The sequence below is a fragment of the Phalangium opilio genome, unplaced genomic scaffold, assembly GCF_054372755.1.
Source record: "Phalangium opilio isolate 3A_F unplaced genomic scaffold, DU_Popi_V2 ptg000098l_1, whole genome shotgun sequence".
In the NCBI taxonomy this organism is placed as follows: Eukaryota; Metazoa; Arthropoda; class Arachnida; order Opiliones; family Phalangiidae; genus Phalangium; species Phalangium opilio.
In genome coordinates this window covers 3,911,845-3,925,373 of record NW_028324201.1, presented here as the reverse complement: position 1 = coordinate 3,925,373, position 13,529 = coordinate 3,911,845, and the positions used below count along the sequence as shown (strand labels likewise).

At 44.6% G+C, this 13,529-nt stretch overlaps 21 non-coding genes across 21 annotated transcripts; all 21 read right to left on the bottom strand.

The window, feature by feature from the left end:
- Positions 1-4,429: 4,429 nt before the first annotated feature.
- TRNAE-CUC (transfer RNA glutamic acid (anticodon CUC)) lies at positions 4,430-4,501 on the bottom strand. The gene has a single exon. It is a non-coding gene; the product is annotated as a tRNA-Glu (tRNA).
- Positions 4,502-4,881: 380 nt separating this feature from the next.
- Positions 4,882-4,953, bottom strand: TRNAE-CUC (transfer RNA glutamic acid (anticodon CUC)). Its single transcript has one exon. It is a non-coding gene; the product is annotated as a tRNA-Glu (tRNA).
- Positions 4,954-5,032: 79 nt separating this feature from the next.
- TRNAE-CUC (transfer RNA glutamic acid (anticodon CUC)) lies at positions 5,033-5,104 on the bottom strand. Its single transcript has one exon. It is a non-coding gene; the product is annotated as a tRNA-Glu (tRNA).
- A 79-nt stretch (positions 5,105-5,183) lies between these two features.
- On the bottom strand, positions 5,184-5,255 carry TRNAE-CUC (transfer RNA glutamic acid (anticodon CUC)). The gene has a single exon. It is a non-coding gene; the product is annotated as a tRNA-Glu (tRNA).
- A 229-nt stretch (positions 5,256-5,484) lies between these two features.
- TRNAE-CUC (transfer RNA glutamic acid (anticodon CUC)) lies at positions 5,485-5,556 on the bottom strand. Its single transcript has one exon. It is a non-coding gene; the product is annotated as a tRNA-Glu (tRNA).
- A 79-nt stretch (positions 5,557-5,635) lies between these two features.
- TRNAE-CUC (transfer RNA glutamic acid (anticodon CUC)) lies at positions 5,636-5,707 on the bottom strand. Its single transcript has one exon. It is a non-coding gene; the product is annotated as a tRNA-Glu (tRNA).
- Positions 5,708-5,937: 230 nt separating this feature from the next.
- Positions 5,938-6,009, bottom strand: TRNAE-CUC (transfer RNA glutamic acid (anticodon CUC)). Its single transcript has one exon. It is a non-coding gene; the product is annotated as a tRNA-Glu (tRNA).
- Positions 6,010-6,088: 79 nt separating this feature from the next.
- TRNAE-CUC (transfer RNA glutamic acid (anticodon CUC)) lies at positions 6,089-6,160 on the bottom strand. Its single transcript has one exon. It is a non-coding gene; the product is annotated as a tRNA-Glu (tRNA).
- Positions 6,161-6,377: 217 nt separating this feature from the next.
- TRNAE-CUC (transfer RNA glutamic acid (anticodon CUC)) lies at positions 6,378-6,449 on the bottom strand. Its single transcript has one exon. It is a non-coding gene; the product is annotated as a tRNA-Glu (tRNA).
- Positions 6,450-7,113: 664 nt separating this feature from the next.
- TRNAE-CUC (transfer RNA glutamic acid (anticodon CUC)) lies at positions 7,114-7,185 on the bottom strand. Its single transcript has one exon. It is a non-coding gene; the product is annotated as a tRNA-Glu (tRNA).
- A 230-nt stretch (positions 7,186-7,415) lies between these two features.
- Positions 7,416-7,487, bottom strand: TRNAE-CUC (transfer RNA glutamic acid (anticodon CUC)). Its single transcript has one exon. It is a non-coding gene; the product is annotated as a tRNA-Glu (tRNA).
- Positions 7,488-7,566: 79 nt separating this feature from the next.
- Positions 7,567-7,638, bottom strand: TRNAE-CUC (transfer RNA glutamic acid (anticodon CUC)). Its single transcript has one exon. It is a non-coding gene; the product is annotated as a tRNA-Glu (tRNA).
- A 79-nt stretch (positions 7,639-7,717) lies between these two features.
- Positions 7,718-7,789, bottom strand: TRNAE-UUC (transfer RNA glutamic acid (anticodon UUC)). The gene has a single exon. It is a non-coding gene; the product is annotated as a tRNA-Glu (tRNA).
- Positions 7,790-7,868: 79 nt separating this feature from the next.
- Positions 7,869-7,940, bottom strand: TRNAE-CUC (transfer RNA glutamic acid (anticodon CUC)). Its single transcript has one exon. It is a non-coding gene; the product is annotated as a tRNA-Glu (tRNA).
- A 229-nt stretch (positions 7,941-8,169) lies between these two features.
- On the bottom strand, positions 8,170-8,241 carry TRNAE-CUC (transfer RNA glutamic acid (anticodon CUC)). The gene has a single exon. It is a non-coding gene; the product is annotated as a tRNA-Glu (tRNA).
- A 664-nt stretch (positions 8,242-8,905) lies between these two features.
- On the bottom strand, positions 8,906-8,977 carry TRNAE-CUC (transfer RNA glutamic acid (anticodon CUC)). The gene has a single exon. It is a non-coding gene; the product is annotated as a tRNA-Glu (tRNA).
- Positions 8,978-9,207: 230 nt separating this feature from the next.
- Positions 9,208-9,279, bottom strand: TRNAE-CUC (transfer RNA glutamic acid (anticodon CUC)). The gene has a single exon. It is a non-coding gene; the product is annotated as a tRNA-Glu (tRNA).
- A 229-nt stretch (positions 9,280-9,508) lies between these two features.
- On the bottom strand, positions 9,509-9,580 carry TRNAE-CUC (transfer RNA glutamic acid (anticodon CUC)). Its single transcript has one exon. It is a non-coding gene; the product is annotated as a tRNA-Glu (tRNA).
- A 982-nt stretch (positions 9,581-10,562) lies between these two features.
- On the bottom strand, positions 10,563-10,634 carry TRNAE-CUC (transfer RNA glutamic acid (anticodon CUC)). Its single transcript has one exon. It is a non-coding gene; the product is annotated as a tRNA-Glu (tRNA).
- Positions 10,635-11,015: 381 nt separating this feature from the next.
- On the bottom strand, positions 11,016-11,087 carry TRNAE-CUC (transfer RNA glutamic acid (anticodon CUC)). Its single transcript has one exon. It is a non-coding gene; the product is annotated as a tRNA-Glu (tRNA).
- A 230-nt stretch (positions 11,088-11,317) lies between these two features.
- Positions 11,318-11,389, bottom strand: TRNAE-CUC (transfer RNA glutamic acid (anticodon CUC)). The gene has a single exon. It is a non-coding gene; the product is annotated as a tRNA-Glu (tRNA).
- Between the last annotated feature and the right edge of the window lie 2,140 nt (positions 11,390-13,529).

Genomic DNA, 13,529 nt, shown 5'->3' with positions numbered 1-13,529 from the left:
TTTTCTATTTTCGGATGTCTTCCTATTAGTTCCTATAATTTCGATAATTTTCCTATATTTTCCTATTTTTTGAAATTGTAGATATTGTAGTACCTACAAGCACCTAATAGCACCCACAAGTACCTACAAGTACCCACAAGTACCTACAAGCACCCACAAGTACCTACAAGCACCCACAAGCACCCACAAGTACCTACAAGCACCCACTAGTACCTACAAGTACCTACAAGCACCTAATAGCACCCACAAGTACCCTAAGTACCTACAAGTACCTACAAGCACCCACTAGTACCTACAAGCACCCACAAGTACCTACAAGCACCCACAAGTACCTTCAAGCACCCACAAGTACCTACAAGTACCTAAAAGCACCCACAAGTACCTACAAGTACCTACAAGTACCCACAAGTACCCACAAGCGACCACAACTACCCACATGTACCTACAAGCACCCACAAGTACCTACAAGTACCTACAAGAACCCACAAGTACCTTCAAGCACCCACAAGTACCTTCAAGCACCCACAAGTACCTTCAAGCACCCACAAGTACCTTCAAGCACCCACAAGTACCTTCAAGCACCCACAAGTACCTTCAAGCACCCACAAGTACCCACAAGTACCTACAAGTACCCACAAGTACCTACAAGCACTTACAAGTACCTACAAGCACCTACAAGTACCTACAAGCACCTACAAGTACCTACAAGCACCTACAAGTACCTACAAGCACCTACAAGTACCTACAAGCACCCACTAGTACCTACAAGCACCCACTAGTACCTACAAGCACCCACTAGTACCTACAAGCACCCACTAGTACCTACAAGCACCCACTAGTACCTACAAGCACCCACTAGTACCTACAAGCACCCACTAGTACCTACAAGCACCCACTAGTACCTACAAGCACCCACAAGTACCTACAAGCACCCACAAGTACCTTCAAGCACCCACAAGTACCTACAAGTACCTAAAAGCACCCACAAGTACCTACAAGTACCTACAAGTACCTACAAGTACCCACAAGTACCCACAAGTACCCACAAGCGACCACAACTACCCACATGTACCTACAAGCACCCACAAGTACCTACAAGCACCCACAAGTACCTACAAGCACCCACAAGTACCTACAAGCACCCACAAGTACCTACAAGCACCCACAAGTACCTACAAGTACCTACAAGCACCCACAAGTACCTACAAGCACCCACAAGTACCTACAAGCACCCACAAGTACCTACAAGCACCCACAAGTACCTACAAGCACCCACAAGTACCTACAAGCACCCACAAGTACCTACAAGCACCCACAAGTACCTACAAGCACCCACAAGTACCCACTAGTACCTTCAAGCACCCACAAGTACCTACAAGCACCCACAAGTACCTACAAGCACCCACAAGTACCTACAAGTACCTACAAGCACCCACAAGTACCTACAAGCACCCACAAGTACCTACAAGCACCCACAAGTACCTACAAGCACCCACAAGTACCTACAAGCACCCACAAGTACCTACAAGCACCCACAAGTACCTACAAGCACCCACAAGTACCTACAAGCACCCACAAGTACCCACTAGTACCTTCAAGCACCCACAAGTACCTACAAGCACCCACAAGTACCTACAAGCACCCACAAGTACCTACAAGCACCCACAAGTACCTACAAGCACCCACAAGTACCTACAAGCACCCACAAGTACCTACAAGTACCCACAAGCACCCACAAGTACCTACAAGCACCCACAAGTACCTACAAGCACCCACAAGTACCTACAAGCACCCACAAGTACCTACAAGCACCCACAAGTACCTACAAGCACCCACAAGTACCTACAAGCACCCACAAGTACCTACAAGCACCCACAAGTACCTACAAGTACCTACAAGCACCCACAAGTACCTACAAGCACCCACAAGTACCTACAAGCACCCACAAGTACCTACAAGCACCTACAAGTACCTACAAGCACCTACAAGTACCTACAAGCACCTACAAGTACCTACAAGCACCCACTAGTACCTACAAGCACCCACTAGTACCTACAAGCACCCACTAGTACCTACAAGCACCCACTAGTACCTACAAGCACCCACTAGTACCTACAAGCACCCACTAGTACCTACAAGCACCCACTAGTACCTACAAGCACCCACTAGTACCTACAAGCACCCACAAGTACCTACAAGCACCCACAAGTACCTTCAAGCACCCACAAGTACCTACAAGTACCTAAAAGCACCCACAAGTACCTACAAGTACCTACAAGTACCTACAAGTACCCACAAGTACCCACAAGTACCCACAAGCGACCACAACTACCCACATGTACCTACAAGCACCCACAAGTACCTACAAGCACCCACAAGTACCTACAAGCACCCACAAGTACCTACAAGCACCCACAAGTACCTACAAGCACCCACAAGTACCTACAAGTACCTACAAGCACCCACAAGTACCTACAAGCACCCACAAGTACCTACAAGCACCCACAAGTACCTACAAGCACCCACAAGTACCTACAAGCACCCACAAGTACCTACAAGCACCCACAAGTACCTACAAGCACCCACAAGTACCTACAAGCACCCACAAGTACCCACTAGTACCTTCAAGCACCCACAAGTACCTACAAGCACCCACAAGTACCTACAAGCACCCACAAGTACCTACAAGTACCTACAAGTACCTACAAGCACCCACAAGTACCTACAAGCACCCACAAGTACCTACAAGCACCCACAAGTACCTACAAGCACCCACAAGTACCTACAAGCACCCACAAGTACCTACAAGCACCCACAAGTACCTACAAGCACCCACAAGTACCTACAAGCACCCACAAGTACCCACTAGTACCTTCAAGCACCCACAAGTACCTACAAGCACCCACAAGTACCTACAAGCACCCACAAGTACCTACAAGCACCCACAAGTACCTACAAGCACCCACAAGTACCTACAAGCACCCACAAGTACCTACAAGTACCTACAAGCACCCACAAGTACCTACAAGCACCCACAAGTACCTACAAGCACCCACAAGTACCTACAAGCACCCACAAGTACCTACAAGCACCCACAAGTACCTACAAGCACCCACAAGTACCTACAAGCACCCACAAGTACCTACAAGCACCCACAAGTACCTACAAGTACCTACAAGCACCCACAAGTACCTACAAGCACCCACAAGTACCTACAAGCACCCACAAGTACCTACAAGCACCCACAAGTACCTACAAGCACCCACAAGTACCTACAAGCACCCACAAGTACCTACAAGTACCTACAAGCACCCACAAGTACCTACAAGCACCCACAAGTACCTACAAGCACCCACAAGTACCTACAAGCACCCACAAGTACCTACAAGCACCCACAAGTACCTACAAGCACCCACAAGTACCTACAAGTACCCACAAGTACCAAAGGCAGCTGGTTACATAATTTATTAGTGTGGGGGACCTTTTCCAACTTAACTTGTTAGCTCACACAAAGCTAGGTCCCCTTGTTTTTCAACCACCACGAAATTTGAACCAAATAGCTTTAAAAGTGCTAACATCATAGACTGACTCTTTACACTGCTTAAATATCGCAGATTGGAATGGTTTTGAAAATTTAAATTTAAACATACTTAGACTTAATTATAGTCAATGAAAATTGCTTAGCGGAATGTTAGGTGTTGTACCTTCCATTTAAAACCGTTTTCAAGTCTAACAAACGTGTAGTTTTTCTAATATCGTGGCCACAGGATCGTTTTTTTCAGAAAATTTCCCATGTTATTTCTATGGGAAAAATTCCTGTTTTTCAACAAAAGGTGTGATGAATTTTATGGAAATGAAAACCACCCTTAGCAACTTTATTTTTTATAAAATTAACTAATTAATGGATCTTTTTGAAATTTTAACCAAATATTGTGGGCCAGAATTGTAGTTCTGTGGAATTTTTTCAATACAGTTAATGCAATACAAAAAAAGTTACATCCAACCAAAAAACCCTCCTTATACATTAAGAGCAGTATGAAGTCTTATCTAAGAGAGCTACCGCTCTCTCAGAATTCCTATAAATGTGTCTTTAGGTTTATTCTTCTAAAGCTGTACAAATGCACTCGCTCCGATACCGGGAATCCAACCCGGGCCTTCTGGGTGAAAGCCAGGTATCCTACCCATTAGACCATATCGGACTTTCTCAACCAAGTCTTAATTCTATTCATAAACCTATATCCTTAAGTCTATTCTTCAAAACCGGTACAAATGCACTCGCTCCGATACCGGGAATCGAACCCGGGCCTTCTGGGTGAAAGCCAGGTATCCTACCCAATAGACCATATCGGACTTTCTCGACCAAGTCTTAATTCTATTCATAAACCTGTATCCTTAAGTCTATTTTTCAAAACCGGTACAAAAGCACTCGCTCCGATACCGGGAATCGAACCCGGTCCTTCTGGGTGAGAGCCAGATATCCTAGCGACTAGACCATATCGGACTGGTTGGAACAACCCTAAATATTATTCCTATAAATGTGTCTTTATTTTTATTCTTCAAAAGCGGTTCAAATGCACTCGCTCCGATACCGGGAATCGAACCCGGGCCTTCTGGGTTAAAGCCAGATATCCTAGACACTAGACCATATCGGCCTGGTTTTAGCAACCCTAGATATTATTCCAATAAATGTGTCTTTAAATTTATTCTTTAAAAGCGGTTTAAAGCACCGTCTCCGATAACGGGAGTCGAACCCGGGCCTTTTGGGTGAGAGCCAGATATCCTAGCCACTAGACCATATCGGACTGGTTGGAACAACCCTAAATATTATTCCTATAAATGTGTCTTTAAGTTTATTCTTTAAAAGTGGTACAAAAGAACTCACTCCGATACCGGGAATCGAACCCGGGCCTTCTGGGTGAGAGCTAGATATCCTAGCCACTATACCATATCGGACTGGTTGGAACAACCCAAAATATTATTCCTATAAATGTGTCTTTCAATTTATTCTTCAAAACCGGTACAAAAGCACTCGCTCCGATACCGGGAATCGAACCCGGGCCTTCTGGATGAGAGCCAGATATCCTAGCCACTAGACCATATCGGACTGGTTGGAACAACCCTAAATATTATTCCTATAAATGTGTCTTTAAATTTATTCTTCGAAAGCGGTACAAATGCACTCGCTCCGATACCGGGAATCGAACCCGGGCCTTCTGGGTGAGAGCTAGATATCCTAGCCACTATACCATATCGGACTGGTTGGAACAACCCAAAATATTATTCCTATAAATGTGTCTTTCAATTTATTCTTCAAAAGCGGTACAAATGCACTCGCTCCGATACCGGGAATCGAACCCGGGCCTTCTGGGTTAAAGCCAGATATCCTAGACACTAGACCATATCGGCCTGGTTTTAGAAACCCTAGATATTATCCCAATAAATGTGTCTTTAAATTTATTCTTTAAAAGCGGTTTAAAGCAACGTCTCCGATACCGGGAATCGAACCCGGGCCTTCTGTGTGAGAGCCAGATATCCTAGCCTCTAGACCATATCGGACTTGCTTAAGCAAGTCTTAATTCTATTCATAAACCTATATCCTTAAGTCTATTCTTCAAAACCGGTACAAAAGCACTCGCTCCGATACCGGGAATCGAACCCGGGCCTTCTGGGTGAGAGCCAGATATCCTAGCCACTAGACCATATCAGACTGGTTGGAACGACCCTAAATATTATTCCTATAAATGTGTCTTTAGGTTTATTCTTCTAAAGCGGTAAAAATGCACTCGCTCCGATATCGGGAATCGAACCCGGGCCTTCTGGGTGAAAGCCAGTTATCCTACCCACTAGACCATATCGGACTTGCTTAACCAAGTCTTAATTCTATTCATAAACCTATATCCTTAAGTCTATTCTTCAAAACCGGTACAAAAGCACTCGCTCCGATACCGGGAATCGAACCCGGGCCTTCTGGGTGAGAGCCAGATATCCTAGCCACTAGACCATATCGGACTGGTTGGAACAACCCTAAATATTATTCCTATAAATGTGTCTTTAAATTTATTCTTCGAAAGCGGTACAAATGCACTCGCTCCGATACCGGGAATCGAACCCGGGCCTTCTGGGTGAGAGCTAGATATCCTAGCCACTATACCATATCGGACTGGTTGATATTATTCCTATAAATGTGTCTTTCAATTTATTCTTCAAAAGCGGTACAAATGCACTCGCTCCGATACCGGGAATCGAACCCGGGCCTTCTGGGTTAAAGCCAGATATCCTAGACACTAGACCATATCGGCCTGGTTTTAGAAACCCTAGATATTATCCCAATAAATGTGTCTTTAAATTTATTCTTTAAAAGCGGTTTAAAGCACCGTCTCCGATACCGGGAATCGAACCCGGGCCTTCTGGGTGAGAGCCAGATATCCTAGCCACTAGACCATATCGGACTTGCTTAAGCAAGTCTTAATTCTATTCATAAACCTATATCCTTAAGTCTATTCTTCAAAAGCGGTACAAAAGCACTCGCTCCCGGACCTTCTGGGTTAAAGCCAGATATCCTAGACACTAGACCATATCGGCCTGGTTTGAGAAACCCTAGATATTATTCCAATAAATGTATCTTTAAATGTATTCTTTAAAACCGGTTTAAAGCACCGTCTCCGATACCGGGAATCGAACCCGGGCCTTCTGTGTGAGAGCCAGATATCCTAGAAACTAGACCATATCGGACTTGCTTAAGCAAGTCTTAATTCTATTCATAAACCTATATCCTTAAGTCTATTCTTCAAAAGCGGTACAAAAGCACTCGCTCCGACACCGTAAATCGAACCCATGCCTTCTGTGTGAAAGCAAGATATCCTAGCCACTAGAACATATCGGACTGGTTGGAAAAACCCTAAATATTATTCCTATAAATGTGTCTTGAAATTTATTCTTTAAAAGCGTTACAAAATAACTCGCTCCGATGCCGGGAATCGAACCCGGGCCTTCTGGGTGAAAGCCAGGTATCCTAGCCACTAGACCATATCGGACTTGCTTAACCAAGTATTAATTCTATTCATAAACCTATATCCTTAAGTCTATTCTTCAAAACCGGTACAAAAGCACTCGCTCCGATACCGGGAATCGAACCCGGGCCTTCTGGGTGAGAGTCAGATATCCTACCCGCTAGACCATATCGGACTGATTAGAACAACTATAAATATTATTCCTATAAATGTGTCTTTAAATTTATTCTTTAAAAGCGATACAAAAGCACAGTCTCCGATACCGGGAATCGAACCCGGGCCTTCTGGGTAAAAGGCCAGTATCCTAGCCACCAGACCATATCGGACTTGCTCAACCAAGTCTTAATTCTATTCTTAAACCTATATCCTTAAGTCTATTCTTCAAAAGCGGTACAAAAGCACCCGCTCCGACACCGGGAATCGAACCCGGGCCTTCTGGGTGAGAGCCAGATATCCTAGCCACTAGACCATATCGGACTGGTTGGAACAACCCTAAATATAATTCCTATAAATGTGTCTTTAAGTTTATTCTTTAAAAGTGGTACAAAAGAACTCGCTCCGATACCGGGAATCGAACCCGGGCCTTCTGGGTGAGAGCTAGATATCCTAGCCACTATACCATATCGGACTGGTTGGAACAACCCAAAATATTATTCCTATAAATGTGTCTTTCAATTTATTCTTCAAAAGCGGTGCAAATGCACTCGCTCCGATACCGGGAATCGAACCCGGGCCTTCTGGGTGAAAGCCAGATATCCTAGCCACTAGACCATATCGGACTGGTTGGAAAAACCCTAAATATTATTCCTATAAATGTGTCTTTAAGTTTATTCTTTAAAAGTGGTACAAAAGAACTCGCTCCGATACCGGGAATCGAACCCGGGCCTTCTGGGTGAGAGCTAGATATCCTAGCCACTATACCATATCGGACTGGTTGGAACAACCCAAAATATTATTCCTATAAATGTGTCTTTCAATTTATTCTTCAAAAGCGGTACAAATGCACTCGCTCCGATACCGGGAATCGAACCCGGGCCTTCTGGGTTAAAGCCAGATATCCTAGACACTAGACCATATCGGCCTGGTTTTAGAAACCCTAGATATTATCCCAATAAATGTGTCTTTAAATTTATTCTTTAAAAGCGGTTTAAAGCACCGTCTCCGATACCGGGAATCGAACCCGGGCCTTCTGGGTGAGAGCCAGATATCCTAGCCACTAGACCATATCGGACTTGCTTAAGCAAGTCTTAATTCTATTCATAAACCTATATCCTTAAGTCTATTCTTCAAAAGCGGTACAAAAGCACTCGCTCCCGGACCTTCTGGGTTAAAGCCAGATATCCTAGACACTAGACCATATCGGCCTGGTTTGAGAAACCCTAGATATTATTCCAATAAATGTATCTTTAAATGTATTCTTTAAAACCGGTTTAAAGCACCGTCTCCGATACCGGGAATCGAACCCGGGCCTTCTGTGTGAGAGCCAGATATCCTAGAAACTAGACCATATCGGACTTGCTTAAGCAAGTCTTAATTCTATTCATAAACCTATATCCTTAAGTCTATTCTTCAAAAGCGGTACAAAAGCACTCGCTCCGACACCGTAAATCGAACCCATGCCTTCTGTGTGAAAGCAAGATATCCTAGCCACTAGAACATATCGGACTGGTTGGAAAAACCCTAAATATTATTCCTATAAATGTGTCTTGAAATTTATTCTTTAAAAGCGTTACAAAATAACTCGCTCCGAGGCCGGGAATCGAACCCGGGCCTTCTGGGTGAAAGCCAGGTATCCTAGCCACTAGACCATATCGGACTTGCTTAACCAAGTATTAATTCTATTCATAAACCTATATCCTTAAGTCTATTCTTCAAAACCGGTACAAAAGCACTCGCTCCGATACCGGGAATCGAACCCGGGCCTTCTGGGTGAGAGTCAGATATCCTACCCGCTAGACCATATCGGACTGATTAGAACAACTATAAATATTATTCCTATAAATGTGTCTTTAAATTTATTCTTTAAAAGCGATACAAAAGCACAGTCTCCGATACCGGGAATCGAACCCGGGCCTTCTGGGTAAAAGGCCAGTATCCTAGCCACCAGACCATATCGGACTTGCTCAACCAAGTCTTAATTCTATTCTTAAACCTATATCCTTAAGTCTATTCTTCAAAAGCGGTACAAAAGCACCCGCTCCGACACCGGGAATCGAACCCGGGCCTTCTGGGTGAGAGCCAGATATCCTAGCCACTAGACCATATCGGACTGGTTGGAACAACCCTAAATATTATTCCTATAAATGTGTCTTTAAGTTTATTCTTTAAAAGCGGTACAAATGCACTCGCTCCGATACCGGGAATCGAACCCGGACCTTCTGGGTTAAAGCCAGATATCCTAGACACTAGAGCATATCGGCCTGGTTTGAGAAACCCCAGATATTATTCCAATAAATGTGTCTTTAAATTTATTCTTTAAAAGCGGTTTAAAGCACCGTCTCCGATACCGGGAATCGAACCCGGGCCTTCTGGGTGAGAGCCAGATATCCTAGCCACTAGACCATATCGGACTGGTTGGAACAACCCTAAATATTATTCCTATAAATGTGCCTTTAAATTTCTTCTTTAAAAGCTGTACAATGCACAGTCTCCGATACCGGGAATCAAACCCGGGCCTTTTGGGTGAAAGCCAGGTATCTTACCCACTAGACCATATCTGACTTGCTCAACCATGTCTTAATTCTATTCATAAACCTATATCCTTAAGTCTATTCTCCAAAAGCGGTACAAAAGCACTCGCTCCGATACCGGGAGTCATACCCGGGCCTTCTGGGTGAAAGCCAGATATCCTAGCCACTAGACCATATCGGACTTGCTTAACCAAGTCTTAATTCTAATCATAAACCTATATCCTTAAGTCTATTCTTGAAAAGCGGTACAAAATCACTCGCTCCGATACCGGAAATCGTACTCTAGCCTTCTGGGTGAGAGCCAGATATCCTAGCCACTCGACCATATCGGACTGGTTGGAACAACCCTAAATATTTTTCATAAAAATGTGTCTTTAAGTTTATTCTTCAAAAGCGGTACAAAAACACTCGCTCCGATACCGGGAATCGAACCCGGGCCTTTTGGGTGAAAGCCAGGTATCCTACCCACTAGACCATATAGGACTGTTTCTTACAACCCTAAATATTGTAACTTAAAATGTGTCTTTAAGTTCATTCTTTAAAATTTGTGCAAACGCAATTTCTCCGATACCGGGAATCGAACCCGTGCTTTTGGGTGAGATCAAGGTATCCTAGCCACTAGACCATATCGGACTGGTTGGAACAACCCTAAATATTATTCCTATAAATGTGTCTTTAAGTTTATTCTTTAAAAGCGGTACAAATGCACTCGCTCCGATACCGGGAATCGAACCCGGACCTTCTGGGTTAAAGCCAGATATCCTAGACACTAGACCATATAGGCCTGGTTTGAGAAACCCCAGATATTATTCCAATAAATGTGTCTTTAAATTTATTCTTTAAAAGCGGTTTAAAGCACCGTCTCCGATACCGGGAATCGAACACGGGCCTTCTGGGTGAGAGCCAGATATCCTAGCCACTAGACCATATCGGACTTGCTTAAGCAAGTCTTAATTCTTTTCATAAACCTATATCCTTAAGTCTATTCTTCAAAAGCGGTACAAAAGCACTCGCTCCGACACCGTAAATCGAACCCATGCCTTCTGTGTGAAAGCAAGATATCCTAGCCACTAGAACATATCGGACTGGTTGGAAAAACCCTAAATATTATTCCTATAAATGTGTCTTTAAGTTTATTCTTTAAAAGCGGTAAAAAAGCACTCGCTCCGATACCGGGAATCGAAACCGGGCCTTCTGGGTGAAAGCCAGGTATCCTAGCCACTAGACCATATCGGACTTGCTTAACCAAGTCTTAATTCTATTCATAAACCTATATCCTTAAGTCTATTCTTCAAAAGCGGTACAAAAGCACCCGCTCCGACACCGGGAATCGAACCCGGGCCTTCTGGGTGAGAGCCAGATATCCTAGCCACTAGACTATATCAGACTGGTTGGAACAACCCTAAATATTATTCCTATAAATGTGTCTTTAAGTTTATTCTTCAAAAGCGGTACAAAAACACTCGCTCCGATACCGGGAATCGAACCCGGGCCTTTTGGGTGAAAGCCAGGTATCCTACCCACTAGACCATATCTGACTTGCTCAACCATGTCTTAATTCTGTTCATAAACCTATATCCTTAAGTGTATTCTTGAAAAGCGGTAAGAAAGCACTCGCTCCGATACCGGGAATCGAACCCGGGCCTTCTGGGTGAGAGCCAGATATCCTTGCCACTAGACCATATCGGACTGGTTCGAGCAACCCTAGATATTATTCCTATAAATGTGTCTTTAAATTTATTCTATAAAATCTGTACAAAGCACAGTCTCCGATACCGGGAATAGAACCCGGGCCTTTTGGGTGAAAGCCAGGTATTTTTTTTTATTAAAAGAATCGAAAACATTACAATGGAATATGTAAGTGGTAATAACGGTTAAATTGAATTAAAAGAAGTAGAAAGTTACAGCATTAATTCCTGGAGTTAACTATACAATACTAAAACATCATCTGCAACCTTGTTACGGTAGTAGCTAAGTTAGAAAATTTGTTACGATGCAATAATAATGCAATACATTTGTGGGCAAAGGAACGTACCCTGGTAAGCAAAACTGGAACACTAAAAGGCAGGACGATACCAAGGCCCGCTGTGACAACCAATTGACAACGATATTTCCATAATACATACTTAACAATACTAATTGACAACAAGGCAGCCTGCCAAAATAAGAGAGGTTTATCGTTCGTAGACGCGTAACAATGAAAAATTACTAAGTTATATCTGGTACAATCAAATTTAAACTCAGGATCAAGAGTATAAACACAAAATGCATTGAAAATTGACTCCCAAAGGGATCGGGACTTTGGACAGGTAAGGAACAAATGGTCAACAGACTCATTCGCGCCGTGGCAAAAGACGCACGTAGCGTCTGGAACAAGCCCCGCGTGAACCATCCGCGATTTCACCGGTAAGACTTGGTGGATGATCTTCAAGTTACAAGTCGATAGCACCGGACCCAGATGTCCGTTCGTGAGGTCCTTGAATTTTACCCGTGGCCGCGGATCGTGTATAAAAAGAGTCCATCGTTGCTCGCCCGAAGATTCGAAGGTTGGGGGCAAGAGGGCGCGGTACAATGAACCAACGGATTCAACCGAGAGCGGACGCGTCGAGCCATCACCCGAGATGAACCGTACCTTAACGCATTGCGGGTCCAGAGGTGGCGCCGGACGCAGGAAGAGGCGTACCCACTCGGGAGGCAAACTGGTCTTTATCGCGTCATATAAGCGGTGCAACCGAGGCGTCGGAACCTCCATGTAGGGATCAGTCAGAAAACATTTCTCCGAAATAGCGGCCGGGGGTAAGAAGCCCGGTATGACACAAAAGTGGATATCGCGAAGGGTGCGGAACCCAGCGCGAGCCAGTACTACACGCTCGAGGCCAAAAGTAGTGGGCAGCGGTATGCGAGAATTAAAGAAGAGGGGTTCTTCAAGAGGGTTGGTGACCGGTGCGACGTTCAAGGTCCGGTTTTGCAAAAACGACCACCAACTGCGCCATATTTCGACATAACGAGGCGGCGTGGCAGCGAGGCATCTTTGTCGAAATGGTAAGCGAAAGGCGTGGTACCAAGGAATAAGCCCACCTCCATATTCCTTGAGCAGTTAGATATGAATGGCCCGATCGTAAGGGGGCAACTCGTCCAATAGAAGACCATATGCCTCATGCACGCGGAAGGCTTGACATTTGAGAGCAACATCCACCAGGCCAAAGCCCCCCTCGGACCTGGGACGTGTAAGGGTAACGTAGTCAGTAGCGTGGTAAGTTGAGCCCCAAATAAACTCCACAAATAGTTTCTTCAATTCGGATAGGAAGGACGCAGGGCAAGGAAGAACCCTCGCCAAATGCCAAAGTTTTGAAGCGACAAGACAGTTGAGGATAAGTATCTTGCCTATAACGGTCAACTGGCGGCGTTTCCAGGCACGAAGGATCGATATAAACCCGGGGAGTTTATCATCCAAATTCAGGGAATTCGACAAGGTCACATCGTGGGTTAAATGAACTCCTAGAAACTTACGGGGATAAGTTGACACCGTCACTCCGGAAATGGTGGTCGCCGCGTTAGTACCCCAGGAGCCAATCCATTGGCCAGAACTCTTGTCAAGGTTTATTTTTGCACCGGAAGCCAGGCCATACTCCTCATAACGCCGAACGACGTGCGCTATGAGGGTTGTAGATGCCAATAGCAAAGTGTTATCGTCAACGTGTTGAAACAATACTGGGCTAGCAGTATTTTTAATCCGGATGCGGTCAATACTTGGGCACTGATCGAGAGCCAAGCAAAGGGGTTCCGTGGAAAAAGCATACAGCAACGGGCTCAGCGGGCAGCCTTGACG